We start from the raw sequence: 20,532 nt of genomic DNA, 5'->3' as shown, positions 1-20,532 counted from the left end.
TGTGATAGTGCATGCCTATAATTCCAGCATTTGGAAGGCTGAGAAAGGAGTATCCTGAGTTCAAGACCAACCTAGGCTAACTATCAAGCCCCTGACTCAAAACAAAACAACAAACAAAAAGCAAAAAGGAAGAGGGCAATTGAGTACTCCCTTTCCTGCCCCATGCTGAGGCTGGGGATGGGCATCCGTGGTCTGAGAAAAGTTTCCCTGTAACCGAGGCTCTGGGTTAGGATCCTGCGCTGGCAGGGAGGGCAGGATGGGAAGGCGGTTGCTGGGCTCCTGAGTCGGCGGCCTCTGGGACAGCCCTGCCCTGGGGTCTTTGCAGCAGGGCCACAGGGACCAGCCTTGGGGAGCAGCTGGGGAGCAGCTGGGCGGCCGCCCTGTACAGCAGAGCCGGCAGAGGGAATCGGGAAGGCAAGTACAGACCGCTCGAGGGCGTGTTTCTTAATAATCTTCTCGACACAAAGAATAATTCAGAGTTTATGCAAGGCGATAGAAACCCGAATGACTCAAAAGGTATTTTGGGAGCGGAGCAGCTCCTCCCCAGGGTCAGGATGAGCAATCCCAAGCGACTACCAGCCTCTCAATAAGAAAATCGTCTCCAGGGTGAAAATCTAAAATAAGGAGATCTCTAGGCAGAAAGGCCTGGGTTAGACTTTGAGCAGGTGCTTGCCAGCAAGGTCTCCTTCCCCAGTGAAGGAAGCTCCCAGTATACCAACTACATACCATCTACCTGTCAGAGCCAGCAGGCTCAGGGGCCTTCCCTAGTGAGGGCAGGGCTCTGGAGAAAAAAATCCAGGTGGTCTGAGGACCATGGTAAACGGTCCAGAAGTGCTGGTGTGTGTGTGTGTGTGTGTGTGTGTGTGTGTGTGTGTGTGTGTGTGTGTGTGTGTGTGTGTGTCCGTCCGTTTATTGGAAATTATCTATTTGCCTGACACTTGGAATTCCCAATGGCATCTGAGGAGTGGGTTCCAGACCACACCCTTTGTTCACAGAGAGTCATTTGGTTGTCTGTCAAGGGTGGAGAAGGCAGGGCTGGACCCTCCCAGCCTAGCTTTCCCCCCCACCCCCCACCTCTTTCTGTCCCCTCTTCCCCAGGCATTATCTTTTTAGCACTCTCCCAGACAGTCTGTGTCCCCACGTGGCTTTTATACTTCAGGCAGCCGGGGGACAACCCACCCCAGAACCCAGAACACTCTGGCCACCGTTTTTCCTATTAGGCACAGAGTCAGGAAAGCCAGGCAGCCCTGAAGCATTTGAAGAGGTTCTGTGGCCTCCCTGCTCTCTCTTCCTTAACCCGTGTGCAGAGAATCCCCCTTAAACCCAGAGGCTATATTTATTTTGAGGCAGGGTCTCATGTAAGCCAGGGTAACCCCAAGCTGAAACTGTAACTAAGGGTGACCTTGAACTTCCAATGCCCCCTGCCCCACCTCCTTAGTGCTGGGATTAAAGGCATGTGCCATCTTACCCAGTTATGCTGGGGATCGAACCCAGGGCTTTGTGGGTACCAGGAGAACACTGTACCAGCTGAGCCACCTCTCCAGCTCTCAGAGCCCCTGCAGGCAGAAGAGAGGCTGCACTTCGCACTGTGGCTTTCAGAAGGAACAGAAAACTACAGTGAAAAACCATCAAGAGGCTGGGGAGCACTCGAAGGATGCCCCAGCACCATGACCCTGAGAACATCCCTGGTTCAGGAGGGAACTCCAGCCCCGGGGCAGGTCACTTGGGAGAGGTGGAGGAGAGGGGTGGCTCCTTATCTCTCTCTCCACAAGGAGGACTACAGTAAAGCCTGAGGAGACCTATAGGACCCTGCAGAGTCTGTATCCAGGGCTCCAGAAAGATCGGCTGCTATTAAGCAATAAATATGAAAACAACAGTATATATCAATCAATCATCAGCAAAGCCTGGTTTATCCTGAGTCTCCATGTAGTAAAAATTGGCTCCAATATAATTTAGCCCACATCAGAAGTCGGATTTGGAAGGAGTATTGTAGAGAAACTACATATTACATTTTTAAAGATTGGTCTGTAATTACAGGCTTAATTAATTACATGAGGGAACTGTTCTTGAAAAGGTGTGTACCATGTGGCCTGGGAGGTGCCCAGCTAGAGTCTTTGCTGCAGATCTGCAAGCATGGGTGTGTCCTCGTTGGACTTTGACCTAAAAGGAGCTCACTTGCTCTGCCAGGTGGAACTTCTTCATAAGTCATTTTTAGGAAAAGCAAAGTGCGTAATTTGGGTAAGGGAGGAGAAGGTTAAGGTCCAAGCAGAAGAGGATGGAGTGAGGTTAGGATGTCAGCTTTTGCTTGCCCAGACCAACGCTCACCCAACACTCTGACACCCAAACAGTGGCCGTCTGCACTGTTGCTGCCTTTGATTGGACCCAGAGACTTCCACACGCTAGGCAGGTGCTCTGCCAGGGAGCCAGCTGAGAGACAGACCCTCACGATGTTACCCAAGCTTGCCTTGAACTTGCAACCTCCCCGCCTCCATTTCTGAGTAGCTGGTATGTCAGGCCTGCAGCAGGGCACCTAGCTGTGAACCTTGTACACTGTCAGCGTCATGCCGCTCAGCCAGTCACCTACGCAGCTCTGGAATTAGAACCCAGCACTGCAAGCCTGGCTCTATTATTTAGTTATTTTTAACCTGGGTTCTTGGGATTGAACTCAGGTCCTTGTGCTTGCAAGGTAGGGACTTGGGCTTGGCCACCTCGCCAGTCCCTGTGATGATGTTCTTATGGGAGGCAATGGTGACCAGAGGGCAGCTCATTCTGGTCTGCGGAAGAAAGTTCTGCGTCCCAGGGTGCCCTCGTCAGTGGCTCCTCACTTGGGAACTCCATCAGTGCCAAGATTTGGAAGTCCAATGGATAGTTTGTGCTCACCAGAGGAAAGATGTGGGGCCAGCGGCCATCTGCGGGGGGCCCAGGCATGGCCCAGCCACCTCCACTGGGGCTTGTTGTGCTAGCTGAAGCATATTTAGCCTCTGCTGTGCTCTTGACAGAAGGGTTTGTGCACGTGACCATTTCATGGGTTTTTAGCAGATGGTGAATGGCGGGCAGGATGCTTCTGCAGCGCCTGGCTCTTTGGCCTCAGCAGTGAACGCAGCGAGCCCTCGTGAAGTCAGTCCAAAGCCCCTTCCTGGAGCGTGTTTTCCGAGGTCAGCGGTGCCCTCCAGCTTCTATGTGTAGCTCAGACTCTCAGGCCCTGAGACTCCAGACCCAGGCTTAGAGACCTGGCTCATCCCCAGTGACACACCCAGGAGCTGTGAGAGAAGGCTGTAGTGGGGGCAGGCTGGGACTCGACAGGTCCCACCCTCTCCCGGGCACCCACAGAATCACACGGTGTGTCCCCTACCCACACTCCTTTGGCGGAGTCTGCCTAGTAACCTGGGAGCGTTGGTGCCTATGGAAGGCCAGAAGGCTGAATGGGGATCCAGGATCCCATGATGCAGTGTGGTTCAGGCACACCTGGGCCCCTTCTCACGCAGTGCTTGTACCCAAGGTCTTAGCTTCCCGCCAGCCTTAGTGGGCACGTCCCTCCTCCCCCTCCCAGGGAGCTTACAGGAGACCCAGCAGAGTTCCAGGCTGGAGTGAGGCCTCAGGTACCTTTCTGTTTTTCATCACAGCTACACTGGCATGCGCATACACACACACACACACACACACACACACACACACACACACACGTCAAACTGCTGATTTTCTCTCCCACAGTTTTTAAATTTTTAAATTATGTGTATGAGTCCATGTGTAGATATGTGCACATTAGTACAGGTGCCCACAGAGGCCAGAGGCGCCAGATTCCCCTGACCTGAAGCCACAGGTGGCTGTAAGCTGTCCACGTGGGTGCTGGGAATGGAACTCAGGCCCTGTGCAAGAACAGGAGGTGCTCTTAACTGCTGAACCATCTCTAGCCCTGTTTCTAACACTTTCAAAAACATAGTTTCAAATGTAGTATTTAAAAATTGAGCCGGGCAGTGGTGGCGCATGCCTTTAATCCCAACACTCGGGAGGCAGAGGCAGGAGGATCTCTGTGAGTTCGAGGCCAGCCTGGTCTACAGAGTGAGATCCAGGACAGGCACCAAAACTACACAGAGAAACCCTGTCTCAGAAAAACAAACAAACAAACAAACAAACAAACAAATAAAAAATAAATAAATAAATAAATAAATAAATAAATAAATAAATAAATAAATAAATAAATAAATAAATAAATAAAATTGAAAGACTAGGGCTGGAGAGGTGGCTCAGCAGTTAAGAACACTGGCTGTTCTTCCAGAGGACCTGAGTTCAATTCTCAGCACCATCATGGCAGCTCACAATTGTCTGTAACTCCAGTTCCAGGGGATCTGACACCCTCACACAGACATGCATGCAGGCAAAACACCAATGCACATAAAATAGAAATATGGTAGTTTGAATGTAATTGGCCCCCATAATCTCATAGAGAATGGCACTATTAGGAAGTATGGCTTTGTTGGAGTGGGTGTGGCCTTGTTGGAGGAAGTGTGTCACTGTAGGAGTGGGCTTTGAGGTGTCCTATACTAAGGATGGCCCCCCAGTGTCTCAGTTGATTTCCTGTTGCCTGCAAGATGCAGGGCTCTCAGCTATTACTCCAGCACCACATCTGCCCACATGCTGCCATGGTTCCTGTCATAATGATAATGCACTGATCTTCTGAAACTGTGAGCTCCCCCCAAATTAAATATCTCCTTTATAAGAGTTGCAGTGGTCACGGTGTCTCTTCACAGCAATAGAAACCCTAATAGGACAGGGGATAAGTCATTTGTAAAAAAAAAATTGACTAGGTTTGATGACTCCTTGTACATGTAGGTGAAAGTATACACATCTGAGCAGGTGTGCATGCAACTGTGTGCATGTGGAGGTCAGAGGTCGACATCAGCATCTTCTTCACTACCCCAGTGGTGTCCCTGTCTCAGCACCCAACCCCAGTTTGGGGGTTACAGGTTCATCCTTCCACATCTGGCTTCCCCACGGGTGTTTGGGACACCTACACATCTCAAGCCTGTGGGGCAAGCACTTCTTCACCCTCTGGGCCGTCTCCACAGCTCCTGGGCTTTCTGAACTTCTCAATGCACCTAACAAAAACTAGGACTTGTTAACAGGCCAGGTTCTAAGCCAAGACAGGCCTGGCTGCTCCCAGCTGCTGCAGGCCCCCACCACTCCCCGCTGTGACCCCTGACCTCCCTGGACCCCTCCCTGTGCCACTGTGGCATGCTGGATTTCCAAACCTTCTCTGCTGAGCTTGGAGACAGACAAAGGTTCTGGGAAGCCTGTCATGGGTCCTGGGGTGGCTGGGCACTTTGCCGGTGTCTTTTCTTCCTTCTTCCTTGTCGATTTCCCTGAGAGAAGGCCTGCCTTTCATGAGCAGTGATGTCCAGGCTGATGACTGTATTTCCAGAATCCCAGTTGGCATGGCCCATGAGGTGTAAGAGGGAGTCTTGGCCTGCTGCTCCTCAAAGGCAGGTGGCCCAACTGTGGCTGTCCCTTTGTCCCCTTATTGAACCCTCCCCTTCCTTTCTTCTTCCTGAGTTAAGCCATAATGGCTGGAGACCCAGGCCCCTGAGGACCTTGGTGCCCTGGCTGGTCCGCTTCCGGTAAGCTGCCTGTCATAGGTGACTCAGTGTACTTATAACAAAAGCCCCTTCCTCATGGAGGTTATTGGTACTGCCTCATAGTTCCTTCAGGCTGCTGACTCAGAACTGGGACTGGGATAATCAAAACTCGCAGGAGGTAGCAGTACTAGAGTTCTGTGGTCTGAGGTTTAAAAGGGCTAGAGGGTGGGCTAGAGAGAGGACTCTGGTTAAGAGCACTGGCTGCTCTTCCCGAGGACCCAGGTTTGATTCCCAGCACCCGCATGATAACTCACAGCCCTCTGTAACTCCAGTTCTTAGGGGACCTAACACCCTCTTCTGGCCTCCGTGGGCACTTGGCATATGCGTGGCAGACATTACAGGAATGCAAACACTCGTACACATAAGGCCTCAAAAGAAAAAAAGGGCTGGAGGTGAAATCCACTCTGTAGAATGCTAGGTGCTTTGGAAGGTTCTAGACCTTCCACGGGAATGTGTTGGCTCTGAAATTCTTCCTGTTTTGTTTCCTTAGCGTTCCCACATGCTTTCCTCTCAAAGACCCACACCTGGAGCCTTGCCCTGGGCCTAAGCATTCTGAATGATTCTGGGGCTGAAATCTTCTACAGGGTTCTGGATGAGTCCTTTCTTGGAGTGTTTAGAACCACAAGTCTCTCCTCGGTCCCTCTGCTCACAGGGCACACAGGGCCTGCTGCCTTGCGAGAGTGTCCTCTCGAGTCTGCTCTGTCCCAGGAGGTGACAAAGTTCTTGTACCTAGGCAGATGCGAACGAGGAGCTGACTTTGAACTCACTGGATCTGAAGGAGCCCCTCATGCCTGGCAGCGGCCATGTTTACTAGAGTGGCCCCAGGGTCTTCTGTCACTTGCTAGGATTTCTCCCTGGGCTTCATGGGAAAGTATCCGGGCCTCTCATCCACACACCTTTCCTTCCACTAAACCACATTCTACCTTGATATCGGCACTGCCTCAGGTTCAGGTTCTGGTCTCAGGCCCTGCTTGCCGGCCACTGGTCACTCCCCTTCTCCTTGAAGCTGGCTTCTTGTGCGCTGTGTCTTGGGCTGTCCTGGAGGGCCATCTACACACCCGAGGACTTTGACTGGAGATGGCCTCATGGGCGGCCCTTCCTGTCACCAAGCCTTCTCTTCTTCCTTGGTGTCAGCCTTTGGAGGGCTGAGTCCTTACCCTGTCTTGCCAGATGGCACTCCGAGCTACAGGAATTCAAAAGTCCCGTGCATCTGGTTGGTTCCCTGTGTGTCTCTTTCCAGCAGTGAGCCAGCCACCCTCCAGCTGTGGAGGGGACCCTTCATCTTTGGATGGAATCAATGCTGAAACCGGTGACCTCAGAGCCCAGGGTCAGTACTAGGAGCTTTCCAGGTGAACATGGGTGGTTCCTGTTGTTGCTGAAGCCGTCACACCTTAACTGACCTTTGACTTGGAAGCCAGAGGTTCTAACTTTGGGGGTCCTGCCACTGGCCTTGGGGCAGCACAGTTTTCCAAAACGGGCATCCTACCCTGTCTTTTTAATAGGAAGGACTTGGGGGACTGACTATAGATCCAGAAAGGAGGTGGGATGGCCAGCACTGTTTTAAGTTTGAATGACTGTGCTTAGGAGAGCTATAAACAAAACAGCCTCTGACCTGAGAGCCCCGCTCGCCCACGGACAGAGGACTTCCCGGAACGCTGGGGGCTGCTGTTCACGTACAAGCTTGGTTGTCCCACTGCCCACGATGCGTGCTTGATCACACACAGGCAGGAAGTACGTCAGTTCGTATGCCTGCCTCTGACTGGACTAAGGTGGGAAGTACGGAGCCTTGTGGGGTTTGCTTTTGTAAGCCCCTGACTAACGTAACTCGGCACCATACTCTGAGCGTGAGTTTCGGGTATGGACCTGGCCAGTACCCATGGTCCTGGCTAGTATCTAATAAAGCCTCTCATTTATTAAAATTTATTCACGGTCAGACTGGTGAATCTCTGAGCCACCCCATAACATTAGGATGCTTAAAGACAAAATGGGCCTGGCTAATAGATGTTAGGAGCTCCCCAGGAGCCAGGCTACCTACCAGGCATACAGAAAGGCACCTTTGATGTTCTCAAAGCTAAGATATGAGATAGATCTGCCGTGCCCATTGACATGGGGGAGTCTCCAAGACGCACAGAGCTTCAAACATTGAAGCAAACCTCAAGATCTGAACCTAGCCCTAAAGCCCGCCTTCCTTATCCCTCCCTTCCTCCCTCCCTCCCTCCCTCCCTCCCCCTCCCTCCCTCCCATCCTTTTTTGCAGTTCTGCTACTGGAAGCCAGGACCTTGCATACAGGTGTTAAGCAAACTCTGTTTCACCACTGAGCGGTGACCCTGGCTCCAAAGCCCTGCTTTACTGATAGATGGGTTGATTTCTACGATGCTGGCCATGGAACCCAGCACTTTGTGTGTGTGTGTGTGTGTGTGTGACTGAGCTCTGAGCCTGCAGCCCCCCCCCCCAACCACTTAACCACCTCTGCATGTTTCCCACCACACAGCATCAATGTTGGCTCCCAGGACTGCTCTGTGCCATGGAAGGTCTGGAAAAGAAAACACTGACTCACCCCACCGACAGTCCATGTGCTAAGAATGCCCAGTTCACCTGGGTGTTCACACAAACAACAAAGAGTTTTGAGGTGTAAGCATGTCTTGAGCAGTCTCGGGAACATGCACACTAAAAAATAGGGAAAAAAAATCAAGTTGACCTGGGAGTCCTGCTGTTTTATCTGTGGCAGCCCCAGCTGAGTAGGCATGATCTACCACATACCTGCCCTAAATCAAGAGCAGGCTTCTCATGTGCCAGGACACATGTCCAGGTATGGACTTTTCTCAGGGCAGACCTCTACAGAACTCCCACTTCAAGAAAAACAAACAAGGTACCCCAGGTTCCTGCGACATGCACAGGAGCATCAGGACATGGTGAGCTGATTCCGTGCGCAGTGGCTGGGCCCTACAGCCCAACTGTGCTGCTCTGCCACATAATTCCCAGGCTGCCCCGGGGGGACACAGGGCGGGGGCCGTGCCTCTGATTTGCTGCCAAGCTGAGTCTACGGTGACTCTCATCAATCTTTCACTTAATCATTTAGCAGTTGTAAAGGCCTCGTTAAAAACACTGAGGTCTATAGGAAACACCACCCAGTGCTCAGAGGCAGGCCAAACCCGCCCTGTACCCTGCAGGAGTCTTTAATTGCCTCACTGCCTTTTAGGAAAAGGTGGAAGTGGATGCTGGGACTGCAGAGGGGCAGCGCTGTGTCCTGAGCCCTGACCCCAAGTTTGACCCCCTGCACAACTGGATGGGGCTGGCTGGCCTTGGCTGCCGCAGATGCTGGCTGTGTGGGGCACCTCCCCTTCCTGCCTCACTTCTGGCTCAGGAGGGCGTGGTGGGCGTACCGCCCTTGGCCTGGTACCTGCCAACTACAGTTCTGCCACTTGAAACAACTATGAAAGCAAAGAGATAGTGTCTGGCAACCTCGGGGTGCAGCCTGTGGGTCTGGCCCCTGGAGAGTGAGCCAGGGTCGAGTGGGGACTTCAGGAGCCCATGTGGTGGTGGCAGTGGCGGGCGATGACCAGAGCTGGGGAGTTGGTGGAGAGCAAGCTTCCCTGGCGCACCCGGAACCTCAGCTTCATCTCGGCTGGCCTCGGTGTCGGGGCTACCGGTTACTCACGTCAACCTTTGGTCCTCAATGCTCCGTCCCATCACAACACCATCACTTCCATCTGTGCCCTCTGGGGTTCCCTACCCTCTCCATCCTTTGCCCTCGGCAGATGCCCAGGTTTGGAATAGATGGCGCAGAGCAGGAGCTCACAGCCCAGGAATCTGCCCCACGGACACCTCCTCCTTCCACCCTGGGCTCTGCAGCCTCCTCCCTGGTCCTGGCTTCTACCTGAGTCCCTAAGGCACCTATCCTTGTGGAGCTGAAGCTGTTTTGGTGACTTTGTGCTTTGGATGCAGTGATTCCTCTGCCTGGTGTGCAGTGACAGCCAAGTCTCCACATCTATGCTGATGACATTCTAGACAGCAGCACCCTTCTCTATGGTGGGCTATCCTGCGCTGTGCAGGATGTTAGGACCACCCTGGCCTCCCCCAACTCTAATGCCCCAATATGTCTCCAAAGTTTACTCTCTGTCCCCGAAGACAATTTGTGCTCCCAGCTAAGAACAATAGGCAGCCTCTGTCCTCACCCCTGGACGAGGTCACACTGGCCTCCGTCCATGAGCTCTCTTGACCCAGCTCAGTACCTGTACTCTGCTGCCTCCGTGGAGCCAGCCATCACTCAGATCCATCACCAGAATGACCCTTCCCTGTGAGGCCATGGAGGGATCGTTAACACAGACCAGTCCTGGAATTCTGGCTGCTTGAGAGGCTGAGGCAGAAAAATGACAAGTTCAAGGCCAGCCTGAGCTAATGAGGGACTGAGTGAAAAATGACATTCCCACTCTCAGAGTCCCCCTCCCAGAAGCTCTCAGGACACAACAAAAGAGGATGTGGGACCCCAAGGAGGCTTTCTGCCTGCCAGACACCCCCAGAAATACTTGCTCAGAAATTGTGTGATCAGGGAAAGCTTAAAGTCAGATACATGCTGCATGCACAGACTCACATTCAAAGTTTTTTTTTTTAATGAAATATTGTATGTGTTTGTGTGTGCATGTAGTTGTAACTGGGTGCAGATGCTCATGGAGACCAGAAGGGGGTGCTAGATTCCCTAAAGCCAGAGTTATGAGCAGTTGTGGTCTGCCATGTAGGTGCTGGAACTCAGAGCCTCTGGAAGAGCAGTAAGTGTTCTTAACCACTAAGCCACCTCTTATTGCTGCTTATTTGTTTTTGGGTGACAAGATTTTATTTGGATATTTTAACAATGATCAATATTAAGTATTAACCCAAATCAGCCAATCTTCATAGAGTCTGTGACAGGGACCTATCCAAAGCTCCAGTCCCGGGGTGGCCATTCTCCTGGGGACACAATCCAAGAGTCACACATTCAGGATGTGCCAGGTGTTGGCCTCAGACTGCGGGAACAGGGTGAGCCACATCTGTGCACTCAGGAGGCTCTTCCTTGGTTTAGAGAGGAGGAAGCATACTCAGAGAGGTCAAGGGACTCACCCAGAGTCACACAGTAGACCCTAGGGTCTGAACTCCTGTTCTTTCCTTCGCAGGGAGCAGTGTCTGGGGCGGAGGGAAATTGCAGCAAGGCACAGCGCACAGCGGCTCTGAGCTGGGGTCTGTGTGGAAGGGTGGGGTTGTGGGCTGGGAACCCCAGCCCAGGACCACATGCTGGGGCAGGTCACAGCACACATGCAGACTCCAGAGGCGGGCTTTCCCTGGCCTTCCCTTTCATCCTAGGAAACTTAGTGTTCTCATTCACCGGAGATAAAAATCAGCCATTCAAGTCTTTCCAAGTTGCAGACATTTGAAGGCAGGCCGGTTGCCCAGCTCTTGGGGCTGTGCTGGGGCTGCTGAGCACAGTCAGTGGGAGCCGAGCCCAGGAGCTTATGAGGAAACTCCAGGCAGGCATTTTGCAATGGGGAGTAAGGCACTTCGTTGTTTTTTGTATTTTTTTTTTTTCTGGGAACTGAGTCCCACTTCCTAGAATCTCTACAGAGAGCACAGTGCAGGCGTTGGTCACCAATGCTGTCTCTGTGGTCACATCGCACCCCTACGTGTGCCATTCAAATCCTGCCGTTATTTCAGACTGCACTGTGACCTCTCTACTTCCTTAGATGATTCTTGCAACCATTCCTTACACACTTCAAATAACTGTGCTCAAGAGAGGGAACTGTGCCCTCGCCTCCTTCATCCCCACACACTGGGAACACGTTAACTCCCAAGAGTCACATAAAATTAGCAAGTTTACGTTCAATTGATTTTAACTTTAAAACAGTTGCATTCTCTGAAGATTTTGACAGCTAAAAAAATAAATCTGCCCCGAGGCTGGGTTCAGAAATACGGGCACACACGGGTGGGCAGATTCTTTGAGTGAGGGCTGTGCCAGGGCAGATGCAAGAGCAATCTCTGTGCCCAGCGGTGGGGGCTGGCCAGATGCGGGCACAGGCGCGGCACAGCCACAGTGTGGGGCGACCAATTGCGCAACCCTGCAAGATGCTGTTTCCCTGAGAGAAAGAAACGACACGGGAAAATTCGTAGGGATTGGACTTAGATGATTAAAACCGTCGTCCCAACTGGCGATGAGAGAGACTTACATAATTAGATCTCAGATTTGTAGTGAGTGTGCTGGGGTGGGGGGGCGTGTCGGCACTGTTCCCTCTCGGGGAAGGACTTGAAAATTGCTTTATTCCCTACAGTGCCCACTTATCTCTTAACTTCAGAGAACCATCTGGAACAAAAAGGGCATGTAGCATGAATCTTAAAAGATCTTATTAATGAAAACAAACCTGGGAGCCATGCATCTTAAAAGAGTAAAACACCTCTTTAAGGAGTGCAAATTCTGGTGCCTTTTAGAGCTGTTTTGCTGATGAGACGGTCTTTGGGTAAAGGCGCTTGCTGCTGAGCCTGAAGACCCAAGTTCGATCCCCAAGGAAAGAATGATCTCCATAGGTTGTTTTCTGGCCTCCAAAAGTGTGCCATGACCTGTCCTCCACTTTCTTGCACAAATAAATGAAAATGTAATTAAAAAGACTTATAATCTTAAAAATCTTTTCTTTAATAGTTTTGTACATGTATATAATGCATTTTGTTTATATTCACCCGTAATTATCTTCTTATACCCCCCTCTGCTCCTGCCAATCATCTTCCCAAGATGTTCCCTTTTACTTTTTCTTAAAGCTTGCATATTTATATTCTTTTAAAAATATTTATTATTTTAATTTTATGTGTATGAATCTTTGCCCACATGCATGTTAAACACACTGCATATGAGTCTGGTGCTCTCAGAGGCAGGAGAAGGGGCTAGATTCCCCTGGAACTGGAGTTACAAATAATTGTGAGCCACCATGCATGGTGCTGAGAACTGAACTCAGGTCTTCTGGAAGAGGTGCAGACAGTGCTCTTACCCACTGAATCATCTCTCTATCCCTATTATTATTATTATTATTATTATTATTATTATTATTATGTGTGCGCCAAGTGTGCCATGGTCTGTATGCCAGAGGACAAGTTTTCAGAGTTACTTCTCCTCGTCTACCTTTTTGTGATTTCCGGGAATTGAACTCAGGTCATCAGGCTTGGGCAGCAAGCCCTCCCCCCCACTGAGCCGTCTCACTAGCCCCTTGTTCTTACTTAACTATCTTTGTTGCGGGGAGGTGTCCAGGATTGTGTGTGTGTGTGTGTGTGTGTGTGTGCACTGTGCTCACATGTACACGGAGGACAGAGTCAACACTGGGAGCCCTTTTCTATTGCTGTCCAAGTTGTTTTGGACTCAGGGCTCACGGACCTCGTCAGCTGGCCCAGGTGGTCTGGCCAGTGAGTCCCAGACATCCTCCTGTGTCCTCCTCCCCACTGCTGGGGTGACAGGTGCATACCGCCTTGTTTGTCTGATTTTTCTTTTTATGTGGATGTTAGAAACTGATCCAGGTCCTCATGCTTTCCCAGGGGCATCTTTACTGAGCCCTCTTCCTGAGCATGCTAGCCATATAAAAGATGAATGTATTATTAGTTTTCTTTTCAGGAGAAAGACTGGAGAGCATATTCCCTAAAGCATGGGGCAGTGAATGTTGCCGTATTCAGTCACGTGGTGTGAGAGCGAGCCGGCCAGACAGCACACAGAAGCCGGCACACACTCCCCGTAGCCTCGGCAGCCGTCGGCATGTTCTCAATCCCCAAGTCCTGAAAGAAATTAAAACACAAAGCTCGTAAAGCTAAACGCCAACCCAGGAAAAAGATGGGTCTGCTTGGAGTTTCCAAAGCACAGAAGTGGACTTGGAGTCTTTCTGAAGACTTCCCTCTCCTGCCTCTCCTCCTATTGTTTGAAAGCAGGACAAAACTCCACAGTTCCCAGTGTGTCCTGGTTTCCCAAAGCCTACACCCCATCTGGATCGTGTCACCTCTGTGTCCTTCTTCCCGGCTGTTGTGGGTGATGAGATCCATCTCCAGGCCCCACCATGTTCCCTGACTTCAAAGACGCTCTCAGCTGATACTTCTTCATTCAGACCCAGAGCATGCTGGGAGGATTCTGTAACAACCCCCCACCCCCACCCCCACCCCCACCCCCACCCCCACCCAGTGTTACAAAATGGAAAACTGAGGCTGAGAAGGAGAAAAGAATCGACATACACCCTTCCACCCCAGTCAAGAAGTGGAGGAGCAGATGTGAGTCCACCCCTCACAGACTTTGTCGGAACCCTAACCCAGGGGCTAGGGAGGTCGCATGGCAAGTACAGTGCTTGCCTAGTAAGCCCAGAGACTCAAGTTCGAGCCCCAACAGCCGCATGTGATGGTACCTGGCAGTGATCCTGGCAGTGATCCCAGTGCTGGTGAGGCAGAGACAGGGGAGGACAGTTGAGAGCATCTCATGTCAACCCCTGGCTTCAGCGTGAAAACACACACATGCGAGCACATACACACACACACACACACACACACACACACACACACACACACCCCGGGTGTGTGTGTGGTAATCTTCTAACCCAGAGTAGAACATTCATCTAAATGAAGTCCAGGCGGGACCTCACAGTCAGGGGCACAGCCCTGCGCAAACTGAGCTGGGCAGAGGGGTGGAAAGCAACCCAGATGCAAGAGAAGGGCTACAGTGGGTCCCCTGGAGTCCAGGGTTGAGCACCCCTTGACTCGGCAGCTGAAGACAGCTTTGCCTTGTAGCCTCCAGCTCCCAGTCAGCAAGGGTGTCATGGTCTCCAGATGCCTCCAGCAGGTGAAAAGGGCTGACAGACCAGGAGCACGGAACCTCCTCTCCCAGGGCGGCTGGCCCTGAAGAGGCTATAAATCAAGACCTTGCAACACAGTAGCTGTCTGAAGCTGGGCCCAGCAATAAACAACAGTTCAGTCCTTTTTATTATTACTAGTTTTTTTTTTTCTTTCTGAAACTAATCCGTTCAGTATGAGTCATTTTGGCCAAGCCGAGACCTTCCCTGGGGAATTGATGGAGCCCAGAGCAATTCTATCCATAGGAGCGACTCAAAGATGAGGCCCTTGTTCCAGAAGATTCCAGGAAATGGTTCCCACCCAATCCCAGGGAAAGCAGGGAAGGGGGTGTGCCCAAATTTCTCGGCTGTAGCCGGAATGCCAGATAAAATACAGTTCTTGCTGTGAGACGTGTACTGAGGTGAGTTCAAATGTACCCGTGTTTCCTGTGTTCGGCCTGATGACTGTACTTATGTTAACCTTGTTCTTCGAGATGATATGTGACCAGCAGAGAGGGCACGAGGCAGAAGAGGCTTTTCCAGATCCCAGTCTACCCTTCACACCCTCCTGCTGAAACCCCCAGCTTCCTGTTGCTCCCAGGGATGATTTGCCCACTCTTGAGCCTGTGCAGAGATGCTGCCCCACTGGCTGTGAAAACTCGGGTCTCGGCTCTGCCCTCCAGAGTGGGTTCTGCAGGTCTGGGCTGGGGCTTCAGACTTACTTCTACCCTGGTCCTGTGTCTACATTCCAAGAGCTGTATGTTTAGAGTATACGCTGTACCCCACACTGGCCCTGCATGGCCCAGCGTCTGTAGCCAGTCTACCATATTCCCCTTGCTCACTAGAGGACGCCCCCCCACCTCCCCCCCCCCCGCCAAGTGCCCACAGGCCTTTGCATGTGCTGTACCCACCCTAACACTTTGCCCTGCTCTGTGGCTCTTTCCTTACGTAAGAGTGAGGGGTGGTCCTATCCCTGTTTTCAGATGTGGAGACTGAGCTCCAGAGGACCTAAATCCTCGGCCAAGGCCAAGCTGGGAGATAGCTAAGACTACAAACTAGATTCCAGCCTCGCAGTGAGGCCAGGCCACCTTTCCACTCCTGGAGGTACTCCTGCCATGCTGTCTTCTGTTTCTCCTTGACAGTGTTTGTTTTCAAACCAAGCCTCTGAGACTTAGCCGTTTGTTTTGAAAACAAACAAGTTCAAGTTCACCCTAGACAAACTGTTCAAGACTTTGCTCCCACCTTCTCCTATCCTATTGGAGAGGGAGACAGAGATGAATAGAGAGAGGTAGAGGGAGGGGGAGGGGGAGAGGGAGGGGAAGGGGGAGAGGGAGGGGGAGGGGAAGAGGGAGGGGAGTACTGCGGTCTGCAGACACAGTAATAACACTTCAAGTTGCCATAATAACTGTAAGCAAGGCCATCTTCTGAATCCTACCCTGGTGGTAGGGTGGCATTGACTTCCTGTCATCTTTTTGAGAATACTTCCAGTTCTTGGCATTTGCTAGTGAAGGTGGGTAAGGCCTTGGGCCCAGGTGGGTGTGTGGTGCTCAGGCTGTGTAGTTAAGAATGTCAAGAGACTCACCCTGGGCTTTCTCAGATCTCAGGAGCTTTGATTTTGTCTCGATGCTTTCCAGACCATCCATCCATCCATCCATCTATCCATCCACCTGTCTCCATCCATCTACCATCTGTCCCTCTGTCCATTCATCTAACCACCTTCATCCAGCCATCCAGCTATCCAACCATCCATCAGTCTTTCTAGCCATTTACCAGTCTATTCACCAATGCTCCATCTATTCATCCCCTTCCAACTCTCTGCCCAACCATGCATCTACCCATTTGTTTGTCTTCTCATCCTTCCTTCCTTCCTTCCTTCCTTCCTTCCTTCCTTCCTTCCTTCCTTCCTTCCTTCCACCCATCCGTCCTTCCATCCATCCATCCATCCTTCCTTCCTTCCACCCACCCATCCATCCTTCCATCCATCCATCCATCCATCCATCCATCCATCCATCCATCCACCTATCCATCCATCCATCCATCCATCTATCCATCCATCCGTCTTACCTGTCCACCACCCATATATCCATGAGTGGGTAGATGGATGGATAGAGCAGGAACTGTTGAGATAAAACCTAAGTATTTGAGATCAGAGAAAGCTCCCAATAGATGACTCAAGACCCAAAGACCTTCTTCCTTAGTAGAAAGGCTGCCTGTCTTTCTATCTATCTATCTATCTATCTATCTATCTATCTATCTATCTATCTATCTATCATCCATCCATCCTTCCAACTGTTTACACATGTGGTCATCTAACCATACATGCATACATATATACATACATTATCTGTCATCTATCACACACTGGCTGACTATGCCAGGCACAGTTCTGAGGCTGGGGATCCACTGATTAAGCCAAAGCAGATAAGGCCTCTAGTCTTGGCAACCTCAACATCCAGTGAGACACAAGAGGATGGGCTGGACTGTGCTCAGCACAATGGGGAGGGCCAGAAGACTGTGGAGTGCAGGTCAGAGGCACCTCCAGCTGGCTGTCCCAGGCTTGAGAGGCAGCTGCCGGCGGCTGGCCCTTTGTAGCTGGACCCAGGGAGCACAGGCCCTGTAAGCTCTTGTAACACCCAGTCTTCCACCCTGGAACAAAGCCCCTTCGGCTTCCTCAGCCAGGAGCATTCTACCTAGATCTCACTGGAATGCAGGCTTGCTGTCCAGTTCAGGGCGGAATACTTCTTCCTCAGCCAGAGTGATGGTTCCTGGAAGTTTCTGATGAGTCCTTCCTGCGGTTGTTCCTATGGCCCTGGGCACCTGCTCTCTTCCGGGCATTGAGGACAGCAGTGAGCAGATGTGCTGCGTCTGCTCATGGAGCAGGGCCCTGTCCTCTCCCTGAGCCGTCCGCACTGTCCCCGCTTGTTGCTTCTGGATGGCTCTCCTATCTCCCTGCTCCCTTGCCAGCCTTTGCATGGTAAGGATCTTCCTGCCTTGTTCTCTGTGACATTCTCAGAGGCTGCAACACTGAGGGATTGGATGGATGGATGGATGGATGAGTGAGTGAGTGAATGAGTGAGTGAGTGAGTGAATGAATGAATGAATGAGGTCCTATGATCCTGAAGCATGATTGCTCTCAACTGGGCATGAATTAGCCCGCCCCAGGAGCCATTTGGAAGTGTCTGAAGTCATTTTTTTTTTGACTGTCATAACTGGGGTCCCGCCCCGACCTCTAGTGAACAGTGCCCAGGAGGGTTCCCCATAAAACACAATGTGACTCCTGCTCTGGAGCCTCCTCCTTGTCCGCAGAGGGTTAATGGCACCACCTCTCCAGCATGTTGTCTCTAGCTCTGGGGGTGGGCAGAGTCCTGACTTGCAGGTAGCTTTGAGAAGGTGCCAAATAAGTTGGTCTCCTGCGGTGCCAGGAACAGAGCGCCTGCCCGGGAGGCCTCACCTGGCTCCTCTCTTGGGCTGCAGTTAACCCGGGAGGCCTCACCTGGCTCCTCTCTTGGGCTGCAGTTAACCCTCGGGCTCTGGAGTTTGCTGCCCCCAGATCCTGCGGGCACTGGCCCAGTACCAGCCAGCTCTCCCCACGGCAGGAACAGTAAGACCGGGTTGCTTCTTCTCTGTTTGATTGTTACTTTTCGTCACCTGCTCTTGACCTAGCTTGGCTTTCTTCCAGTTAGTGTGAGGATCAGGGGACACAGAGGTTCCATCCCTCCTTCATGTGGGTCCCTGTCTGGGAGGGAGGGACACTGAGTGGTAACATGTGTGGATGATGCTATAAATACATGTCAGTGTCCATAGCAAGATGAGAGTTCATGGCAAAGAGGTGTGTGGGATCCATTTGGGAAGCCAAGTGTCAGCTGACTGAAAAGGAAAAACCAGGCAGGGGGAGGAGGGCTTCTTCCCCTTTGGTCCAGAAAAGAGTTTTGACCAGAAAAAATCATCTGGTCATCTGCAGGGCTTCACGGGGTCATGGTAGTTGCCCGTGAGGTGAGGTGCAGTTTTCAGGGGAGTTTATTGTATGTTTTAGGGGACTTGACCTTGAGCAACTGGCATGTGAGAATGGCTTTTATGTCCCACTTTTCTTAGGGAAAGATTGTATTGCTGCTCTGGAGGAGGCGACAGAGGAAAGGCACCGGGAGAGACCTGCAGGCCGCAGCTGCCCGAATTCAATCTGGGCACGGGCCGAGAGCCAAGCTGCCAGGCAAGATGATAATCAGGGTGTGAGTGCAAGGTTACTTTCCAAAGGGACGCTGGAGGGACGTGGGCACGAGAAGAAGAGGATGCCACCCCCCAGTGTCCTGGCTTTCTTGCTGGATGGATGATGGGTTCTTCACCCAGCCAAGAGTGTGGGAGGACCAGGCAGCCTCAGTCAGAAAAAGAGTCAAGAGTTTGGCACACATTTGAAATCCTTGTGCTCTGGGGTAGAGGCAGGAGGATCCTGAATTCAAGGAGCTTCATAGCAAGTCTAAGCCTTCCTGGGCTAAAGAGCAAGCCCTGTCCCCCAAAAAAGTAAATGGAGGAAAGTTGGGGGATACCGAGTGAATCAAAGCAATTTAAATCCAAACACTGGGGCTGGGGCTGGAGCTTGGTTGGTTGAGCAGGAGGCGCCAGATTCTATGCCCAGGAGCATAAAATGGGCATGGTGGGTACATGCCTGTAACCCCAGCACTCAGGAGGATCCTGAGTTCAAGGTCATCCTCATAAGCTTGAGGCCAGCCTGGGCTACATGGGATCGTGTGTGTGTGTGTGTGTGTGTGTGTGTGTGTGTGTGTGTGTGTGTGTGTGTGTGTGTGTGTTTCAGCCAGAATTGGGCTGAGCTGTACAGCCTGTGACAGGTCAAGTGCCATCAAAGGTCATGACACACAATCCTCCTCTGGTCACTCCTCAGCACTGTGGAGCACTCCTGTCTCTGAAGTGTCCCTTCAGAGTTGACACCATAGTGTCATACACACTCAGCAGGTGCCCTACAAGGCTGTGACCTGCATGTCACTCAGAGATGAGTGTTGTCTCAGGCTCCACCTGGGAAGGCTGACTCTGCACGCTTCCTTCCTCCTTGGTTGAGTGGCCACAACCCAGCTCTTCAGAGACATGGTCACTGTGTTTGGGGCCCTTGGCTGGAAGTCTCCCTCTGTTCTGCTCTTTGGGCCTCTCTGGCCGTTTGTTTCCTTGAAGCAGGCAAGTTGAGAAGGCCACAGAGGGCATCTGCTGGGGAAACAGAGGTCACAGCCTTTGGTAACCAATCACCCTGGGGGAAGGGCCCTGGCAGGGCTGGAGTGCCAGCAGAAGTCCCTGTCCACCCATCTAGGACACATGTCAACCAGTGAGTGAGAAAACAGGCTGACTTCTGGGAGGTGTAGGGTGACAGGAGCGTGTTGTCACTGAGTGTTTGATGCAGGGGATTGCTTGCATCTGGCCTGGGCCTGGGCCTCCTGCCTGTACTTGATCAGTGGATATCACAGACAACTACGTGGGAGTGGGCTGGGGGGCTGGGGGGCTGGGGGGAAGCCTTGGCTTCTGTGACACTTCAGGCAGTGGGTTTATTTCCTGTTTGGGGTTCCCTACTTTTTTTTTTTTTTTATTAACCTGAGAGCCATTGACTGAATGTTCCTTGTTGTGGGATTTCTTTCTGTGAATATGTGTTGCTCTGATTGGCTGATAAATAAAGCTGCATTGGCCTATGGCAGGGCAGGATGGAGCCGGGGGGGGGGGGGGCGGCGGGGAATCCAAGAGAGACAGTGAAAGAAAAGGAGACTGGGGAGAGATACCAAACTGCCGTCCAAGGAGCAACACGCAATGGCACACAGGTAAAGCCACGGAACACATGGAGATACATAGATTAATAGAAACAGGTTAGTTTAAGATAAAAGAGCTTATAGCCATAGGCCATACAGCTGGTAATTAATATAAGCCTCGAGTGATTATTTTATAAGCGGCTGTGGGACCCCGGGTGGGAGAGAATTGTCCGACTGCTGGGCAAGAATCGGAGAAGTTTCTGGCTACATTTCCTAGCTTGGATTTGGGGGTCGGGTGACAGTGTAGATTTAAAACTTCTGTCCTGCTTCTCCCTGGAATATAGTCTGTTGTTT

General features: G+C 51.7%; 1 long non-coding RNA gene across 1 annotated transcript; it reads right to left on the bottom strand.

Moving 5' to 3' along the window:
- Positions 1 to 10,518: 10,518 nt before the first annotated feature.
- On the bottom strand, positions 10,519 to 17,905 carry LOC143273082 (uncharacterized). Its single transcript, XR_013050966.1, has 3 exons — positions 16,505 to 17,905; positions 14,021 to 14,050; positions 10,519 to 13,406 (listed from the first exon to the last, which is right to left on the bottom strand). It is a non-coding gene; the product is annotated as an uncharacterized LOC143273082 (long non-coding RNA).
- Between the last annotated feature and the right edge of the window lie 2,627 nt (positions 17,906 to 20,532).

Source organism: Peromyscus maniculatus, chromosome 4 (assembly GCF_049852395.1).
Source record: "Peromyscus maniculatus bairdii isolate BWxNUB_F1_BW_parent chromosome 4, HU_Pman_BW_mat_3.1, whole genome shotgun sequence".
Classification (NCBI taxonomy): domain Eukaryota; kingdom Metazoa; phylum Chordata; class Mammalia; order Rodentia; family Cricetidae; genus Peromyscus; species Peromyscus maniculatus.
The sequence above is the reverse complement of the archived record's forward strand: the minus strand, read 5'-3'. Positions and strand labels throughout refer to the sequence as shown.